The following is an 8448-nucleotide window of genomic DNA, read 5'->3' as shown; positions in this document are numbered from 1 at the left end:
GAAGACATGGAGCTTTCCCCGTCCTGCTTTGTTCGAGCTGCGGGGCTGTCACCTTGGTTGAGCTTCTGCTCTTTTGATGGGGAGAAAAAAAGCAGAAAGACACACAGACGCTCACGCAACCCATACACAAGGCATTTGTAGCAGCTCTGTGTTAGCAAGATCATTTCTTTCCTTTTTTACACGAGCCTTTCTTGCTGTTTGTTTTTTTCAGAAAGGCAACGCTGCATCAGCGGGCACCAGCCTGGAAAGGCCTGAGCAGGAAGAATTGGCAGGACCGCTTGCAGCGAGCGGAATTCTCACCTCCTACTAATGAGCCACTCCACAACCGGCTTCTCTTCTCGTTGAGTGCCCAAATTATGTGGCTTGTCTAAGCAGAGTGAGCTTAACCCTTGTGGTGGTTCGTCTCGTCAGTGTAGCAGGAAGGGGGTAAGTCATGTGGTGGGAACAAAGAACCCCAAATCTGTGCCTGAAAACCACACAGGTTTACTTTTAGTTCTCACCACATGTCCGTCCCGGGCAGGTGGGGTCTCTGATCTGTGCTGTCCTCCCTTGGGGACACAACATCTGGAGGCCCGGTGGGGGAAGGGAAGATGGAGACACCCTGGCTCTCAAATGCTTTCACGTGTAAGTGACCCCATCACTTATCGCATCCACTGGCCAGAGCGGGTCATGTGGCCAGGGCTACCTTCAACGTGCGAGTGGAGACAGAACCCGGTCGACAGGGGTGGCAGAGAGCTAACCCACTCACAGCGCGGACTCCATCACTGCTAATCTCTGAGGGTCTCCAGGTTCTTCAGCCTCCGCCGTGGACACTTACCTTGCATCCCTGGTTTAACCATCCAAAAGACAACGTGATGGGGCCAGTGAATTAACATCACCTTTATTTGGGCTGGACTTCCAAATGTTTCCTGGGGCATGGGGTGTGTGTGTGTGTGTGTGTGTGTGTGTATGTGTGTGTCCTCTGCGGCTCCAGCCACGGGCAGAGGTCAAGTGAGGGGGCACGTGGTTCCTGAAGGACACCTTTGCTTCGGGCATGGCCGAGGCCTTTTCCCTCCGAAGGGGCTGCCTGCGCTCGAGAGGGTCCACTCCTCGGGTATTTAAAGAACATTTACCTGAACACTGGCTTATCCAGAGCAGCGATTCTCACACTTTAGGGCACACACAAATCACCCCAGGGAGAAGCTTGTGAAAAACGCAGCTTCCTGCGTCCTGTCCACAGACAGTCTAATCTGGTAGTGCTCAGGCAGGCCTGGGGATCTGCATTTAATGAGTGCCTCAGGTGGTTGAGAAGCTTCCTTTCCGAAAGCGGATTTAATTTCACTCGACTTGGAGGAAGTTTTACCAAGAGCCCACTTTTCAGAAGAGGCCTCAGGCCAGCATCAGATCCCCACAGGACATAGCAGTGAGGCAGTGACCCAAAGTTTCCAGTCGGGGCTCCAGGGTGCCCCGCATGCTCCAAATCCCTTGCCCAAGAACGCCCCAGCACGACGTGGGGCTCCCTGGGGTCTCCGGGAGGCTTTGCCGCTCCACAAAAGGGTGCTGGTGCTGCTGTCCCAGAGGTAGAAAGCCCCGGTGATCCCTCCTTCTCCAGTGAGCTCCTTCTGCAGCTTTGGTCGAGAGCCTCGCACAGGCGTTGCGCCAGGGCTCCAGGGATCCCACCCTGGTCCCACCGGCAACAGCTGCGTGTCCGTGGGCAAGTGACAGAACCTCTCTGGGCGGCTGCTTCCCAGCTGGGCCAGGGGACGAATACCTGCCTCTCTTTAAGGGGTTCTGTGGTGATGACATGAGAGGATATGAGGAGACGGCGTGGCACAGAGCAGCTGCTCCGCACGTGGGAGCCCTACTACTGTTCCACGGAGGCGGGTCCACGGCTGGGCAGAACAAGCTGAGGGGAAGACTCCTTTTGAGGGCCCAGGGACATGTGGGAGCTCTGTTCACCTCGGTGGGCACCAAAAGCCAACTGTGCCCCCTCTGCTGAGGTGGCCCCAGTCAGGGGGACATGGGCCTGGTGCTCTCGTGAGGTGCCACGAGCCCGTGGCTACCACACCACAGTGGCTTCCTCCTGAGGCCACAGGGCCTCTTGCTTGCTGGGCCTCCTTCATGGTCTCTAGGCTTCCCGCTCCTGCCCTTCCCCTGGGCTGCCAGTTCCGCCTTTCCTCGGGTTCATAGAACCACTGAGTAATTTAGCGACTCTCCCCTTGCTCGGCTGAAGATCTTCTGGTGAGGCAAAACCAAACTGGTTCATACGTATGCAAGCATCCCCCCTCCTGCCCCCCCGCTCCCTGTCGGCAGCTGCCGCAGGCTCAGGCAACAGATGGCTCCTGACATTCGTTTGGCTGGCAGGCCGAGCCTTAGGTACGGGATCCAAAATGGGTCGGACAGCAAGCAGTTCAGAGGTGGAGGACGCTGTGGGTCTGCAGTTAGAAGGAGGCACCGGGAGGCCAGGGCGGGGGTGGGGCAGCTGTGGCCCGACTCCCTGGGGGGCCGCCGTCACCCTCCTTCCTTCCCCTCACACCTCGGTCGTGGACTCGGCAAACTGCCTGAACACTGGCTCTCATTTACTAGGAATAAGGGGGGGAATGGCCCCCCTGCAGCCCTTAGGTAGGTCCCAGACACACCAGTAAAACGGGGCCGGAGGGTGGAGGACGCTGTGGAGGCCAGTACCGCCAGCCCCGACCCAGGCACTGTGCAGAGTGCTTTACAAATACCAGCTTCTGAAGTTCTTAAAACAACCCTAGAAGGCAGACATTGTCATAGTTCCCATTTACAGATGGGGGAAACTGAGGTACGGAGAGGGTGAATGACGTGCCCAGGGTAGTAAGTTGTAGAGCCAGGATCTTTTTTTTTTTTTTTTTAAGATTTTATTTATTTATTTGACAGAGACACAGCGAGAGAGGGAACACAAGCAGGGAGAGTGGGAGAGGGAGAAGCAGACCCCCCGCGGAGCAGGGAGCCCGATGTGGGACTCGATCCCAGGACCCCGGGATCATGACCTGAACCAAAGGCAGACGCTTAACCGACTGAGCCACCCAGGCGCCCCAGAGCCAGGATTTTAACCCAGGGTCTGAAGCCAAAGGCTGCCTGGAGAGGCACCCACAGATTTACTCCCTGGCCATGAGCCTCCCACTGGACCCCGGTCTCTGGGGACCCTAATTCCAATTCTCTCCTGCCTCCACCAATCAACAAAGACATGCATGCTTCAGGACTGCGGGGCTGCCCACAACCAGCGGGGGCCAGAAGGAGCCCCCTGGTCAGCCGTCGTTAGCTCTGAAGGGGAGCAGCTCAGCGGACTGAAGCTCCGGGGCCCGGGTAGGTGAGGGAGACCCTCTGCGGTGAAGAGAGCTGTGACCCTGGTCTTTTCACGTGGAGGTGGATGTGGGTGAGCTTAGGGAAAATTCAACCCTGACACTGATTTGAGGTCTTGGAAACTGGAGCTAGCTGGTGAGCAGACAGTGCCCGCCTGACTGTGCCGTGTGCCCGCAAGCGCAGCTCTGGCCACGCGTTAACTGTCCGTGCTTGGCGTCCAGGTGTCAGACGCTGGCAGGACTTGCCTGTGATGACAACAGTAGAGTCTAGAAGCAGAGAGGGTCTGATTATAAAGCAGTGAGGTGCTGTCGTGTGGTGTGTGGATGCCCGTCCCCTCCCTCCTTCCACGTGGGCTCTGGCTCCATAGTTTGTTCCTTTGGCCAGGTTCCCAGCTGATGGCCCTCCAGCCCCTGGCAAAGCCTGCAGGGCCCAGGGGTAGCAGCCTGCTCTCTCAACCATCCCATGCAGCAGGCAGGGGGAGGCTCCAGGGATCTGGACTGGAAGAAGTCCAGGTGACTCCAGGCCGTGCAGCAGCTCAGTGTGTGCTCCCCAAGCCTGCCAGAGCTGAGCGTGGCTGAGGGTGCAAGGAGGAGAGGGCGGAGGCGGAGGCATAGTTGAGGAAGGAGTGGGCAGCATCCCAGCTGCGGACACCCGTTACTCACCTCCATTGGCTTTTGCACTGAACAATCTGTGGATGCTTAGAGAACATTGTTCAGGTCTTCTTACGCATGCCGCCTCGATCTGGGAGCTCTTGAGCATCCCGTGGGCTGCAAGGTTTCAATCAGCACCACTACCACCACCACCAAAACTGTCTTTCCAGGGAGGCATAGTCAGTAAGGGAGGAGGGACATCCCAGGAGACAGAAAGAGAATGGGCCTTAGCGTCTGCGAGCCCTGCAGCAGAGAGAGAAAAGGCAGAGGATACACCGCAGACATCCAGCTGCCAAGCTGGAACCTGGGGTTGGGGGGGTGGGGGTGGACATTCCTTACCTTGACCTCTGACATTCCTCTCCTACACCCCCAGACCCAGCCCGCCACCAGATCGCATCAATATTCCCTCCTAAATGTAGCCTGAGTCCTGCTTCTTTCCATCCCCACAGCCGCTGCCCAGTTCAGACCACCACCATCTCTCTCTGTCCAGAGAACCATGGTCTGAAACAGGATTCTGAGCTTCACATGAATTAGAGCTTACTGGGAACCCAAAATTTGACCCCTGCCTTTGGGTTATTTATCACCTATGTTATACAGGTGTTCAGAGACAGGTTCCTGGCTAGAAGCTGCTTTTGAACTCTGTTATGTTGAAATACAAGAAGTATGACAACAGGGATTAAGGTCACAGAGATCATTAGGTAAAGGGAGACCAATGATGAGGTCTGCATAATTTTCTTGTAATAAAGTGAGGCGACGGGAAGAAGGTAGGTTACTTACCAGCATGTGTGTGTAATCCACTCCTTTTTCTTTGAAACTCGTAAGATTAAAATAGGGAAGAAGTCCTATACTTTGCAATGATAGATTTTTTTTGAATATTTAGGAAATCAAAAATTCCCTAGGCTTTCCATCTTTTTAAAAAAGTTTACTTATTTATTTATTTTAAGTAATCTCTACACCCAGTGTGGGGCTCGAACTCATGACCCTGAGATCAAGAGCCTCATGTTCTTTGAGCCAACCAGGTGCCCCCAGGCTCACCATCTACATTTACGCTTGAGATATTATGTGCCATATTTGCTTTGAAATCTTTGATTATCAGAAGTTTGACTAAACTGAAGGAAAAATCCATTTTCATCTGCTCTCTAGATGTCTTAATCTCGGTTCCTAAGACAGCATAGTCTAAATTTGCAGCCATTACCACTTTAAGGCGGTTCGGATGAGGGATTTTTTCCCATGTTCAAATAGTTCCTGCTTCTGTAGAAACTTCATTTTTTGATCAATCTCTGAGGGATGCGCTATCATAGTTCAAGGTAACAGTTCTTTGTTCTATCAACAGTCCATTGCCAGGCAATAGTAGGAAAGGCATTCAAGATGCAGCAGGCTTGTAAAGTACTACTTTCTAAAAGAAATAGGAGACATTTTCATCTTTATTATTGTACTTTTGATGATGTAGTTTGATGATATAAAAGTTTATGTCCTCTACAGTCTAGTCAGAAATCATTTTTGATTTTGTTGGTTAAGTTAAATAGCCTCTAGTAGGATAGAGTACTGGGTACAAAGTAAGATAAAAGACTACAATAAAATGCTAGCACTTAAAAGAAAACTGGTTTAGGGGCACCTGGGTGGCTCAGTCGTTAAGCGTCTGCCTTCAGCTCAGGTCATAATCCCAGGGTCCTGGGATCGAGTTCCGCATTGGGCTCCTTGCTCGGCGGGGAGCCTGCTTCTCCCTCTGCCTGCCACTCCCCTGCTTGTGTGCTCTCTCTCCCCCTCTTCTATGTCAAATAAATAAAATCTTAAAAAAAAAAAAGAAAACTGGTTTTGCACTAAACATTTTGTGCCTTGGTCTGACATTAACATGATGTGCCTGTAAAATGACAAAAAGAACCAGCGTGGAATCACAGAATCCCATCATATTTTCCCTCATGTTCCGTTACGTCAGATTGCTAATTGTGTTCTAAGAAGTTTGATTGAATCACTGCCTACATTTACTGTCACAGGTGACAGTTTGTCATTGTTAGAGACTTCAGTAATTAATAGGAAACAGGAGCTTACGTTTGTTTTTTGTTTCTCTTTTAAGTAGGCTCCAGCTCGGGGCTTAAACTCACGACCCGGAGGTCAGGATCAGAGCTGAGATCAAGAGTCTGACGCTTAACAGACTGAGCCACCCAGGCGCCCCAAGTAATTTTCTTTAACAAGTTATGTTCCTTGGAACAACATTGTGATGGTTTTTGTGCTCTTTATACACTGGCTGTCTGAACCTGAGTGCGGCTGAGGGGATCTTTTCTAATTACAGGAAGGTACCTCTTTCCTCAACACTGTGATCTGACCCGGGACAAGTCTGTACTACACGCTATGTAAGTGGTGAACAAGTCAACTGCAAACCAACCGAGTGTACGGATCTTATGCTGGTGCTGGAGATCGCTTCAGAATAGTCATCATGATTTCAAAGTTTGTTTTGAAATCTGCGAGCATCGAGTGTCAGAACTGAAGATGAAGCATTAATGAATGTTGAATTCTCATGCTTTATGCGTACTTCCCTTTTAGATTTTTCCATTCTCTGCTATTTTTACCATACTGTTGCATTTAAATTTCCTACACACTGACTTGGCATGATTAAAATAAAATTGTGCTGCACGTATGAAAAACTGAGTGGTCAGCAAGCGGGTCCTCACGCCTTCACGGCATCGATCTCACTGTTTACTTGTCAGAGAGTCTCTTTTGCAGGACTGCAAGCTCCCCAGGACCTCACAGTGCACTTGACCGAGCGAGGACTAACCTTGTTAGTTCAGGTCCTCTGAGAAATAGACAGGGAGACAGGATTACAGGTGTCGGGGGAAACGCCTGTGAAGGGCAAAGGGGTTGGGCACAGAAGCTGGGGAGAAGCTTCATATTACTTTGCAGGTCTAACACCTGGAAAGGAGTGGGGAATGGAAGAGGACTGCGGAGGCAGGGTCTCCGACTTCAGAGCAACTCTGAGAAAGATCTGCCCAGGGGGTGCCTGGGTAGCTCAGACGTTAAGAGTCTGCCTTCGGCTCAGGTCATGATCCCAGGGTCGTGGGATCAAGTCCCACATTGGGCTCCCTGCTCTGCGGGAAGCCTGCTTCTCCCTCTCCCACTCCCCCTGCTTGTGTTCCCTCTCTCTCTCAAATAAATAAATAAGAATCTTAAAAACAAGAAAGACCTAGGGCGCCTGGGTGGCTCAGTTGGTTAAGCGACTGCCTTTGGCTCAGGTCATGATCCTGGAGTCCCGGGATCGAGTCCCGCATCGGGCTCCCTGCTCGGCAGGGAGTCTGCTTCTCCCTCTGATCCTCCTCCCTCTCATGCTCTCTGTATCTCATTCTCTCTGTCTCAAATAAATAAATAAAATCTTAAAAAAACAAACAAACAAACAAACAACAACAAAAAAAAAACAAGAAAGACCTGGGGCGCCTGGGTGGCTCAGTTGGTTAAGCGACTGCCTTCGGCTCAGGTCATGATCCTGGAGTCCCGGGATCGAGTCCCACATCGGGCTCCCTGCTCAGCGGGGAGTCTGCTCCTCCCTCTCCCGCTCCCCCCTCTCCCGCTCCCCCTTCTTGTGCTCTCTCACTCTCTCTCAAATAAATAAATAAATAAATAAAATCTTTAAAAAAAAAAAAAGAAAGACCTGCCCAGGCCACTGGGGAATTCTGGAGCCACAGTCACCCACCAGAGGAGTCCCCCAGTTCACTGGACTGGGCCTACCTCATAGTGCCACCAGACCAGCCACTGGCTGAAAGCAGCCCGAGAGAGGCACGGCCTCAGGGAGAACGTCGCGGCGGATCTAGAGAAACAACAGCTGCGGCCGTCCGTCAATTCTGCTCCCCGCAGATCTGAGTGGCACATTTTCATGATGGTCATGGCAACTGACAGACAGAAGGTTGGCCACACCCCAAGGATACAGAGCCAAAGGCAGTGATGCCAGGATCTGTCACCTTGACGCAGAGAGAGGGAGCGGGCCCTTGGGCCCCTCGGAGTAAGCCTTCATACTTATGTGTAAATACATACAGCAGGCAGTCCTTACATATAGCGAATGCATAGTCATTCAAAATGCCACCCTAACAGGTTTACTTTCTTTTTTATTTATTTTATTTTTTTAAGATTTTATTTATTTGAGATAGGGAGAGAGAGAGCACAAGCAGGGGGGAGGAACAGAGGGAGAGGGAGAAGCAGGCTTCCTGCCAAGCAGGGGGCCCGACGCGGGACTCGATCCCAGGACCCTGGGATCAGGACCTGAGCCTAAGGTAGATGCTTAACCGACTGAGACACCCAGATGTCTCCAGATTTACTTTCAAGTTTGTGAATTTCCTTTCAGGTCTTACCATGGCTACATTCTTGCAATCACCATGCAAGTAGTACTTCACATTTTCTAAAGATTTGATATTTATAACTAATAGTTCTACATTTCTATCAGAATCTTCATAATTACACTTTTTGGTGACCAAACAATATTCAACAGATGGATGTACCACAATTTCCT

General features: G+C 51.4%; 1 long non-coding RNA gene across 1 annotated transcript; it reads right to left on the bottom strand.

The window, feature by feature from the left end:
- Positions 1 to 3434: 3434 nt before the first annotated feature.
- Positions 3435 to 7872, bottom strand: LOC118011848. The gene is made up of 3 exons (XR_004679545.1): positions 7674 to 7872; positions 3969 to 4199; positions 3435 to 3572 (listed from the first exon to the last, which is right to left on the bottom strand). It is a non-coding gene; the product is annotated as an uncharacterized LOC118011848 (long non-coding RNA).
- Positions 7873 to 8448: the final 576 nt, after the last annotated feature.

This window comes from Mirounga leonina, unplaced genomic scaffold, assembly GCF_011800145.1.
Source record: "Mirounga leonina isolate KUSES-001 unplaced genomic scaffold, KU_Mleo_1.0 Mir_151, whole genome shotgun sequence".
In the NCBI taxonomy this organism is placed as follows: domain Eukaryota; kingdom Metazoa; phylum Chordata; class Mammalia; order Carnivora; family Phocidae; genus Mirounga; species Mirounga leonina.
The sequence above is the reverse complement of the archived record's forward strand: the minus strand, read 5'-3'. Positions and strand labels throughout refer to the sequence as shown.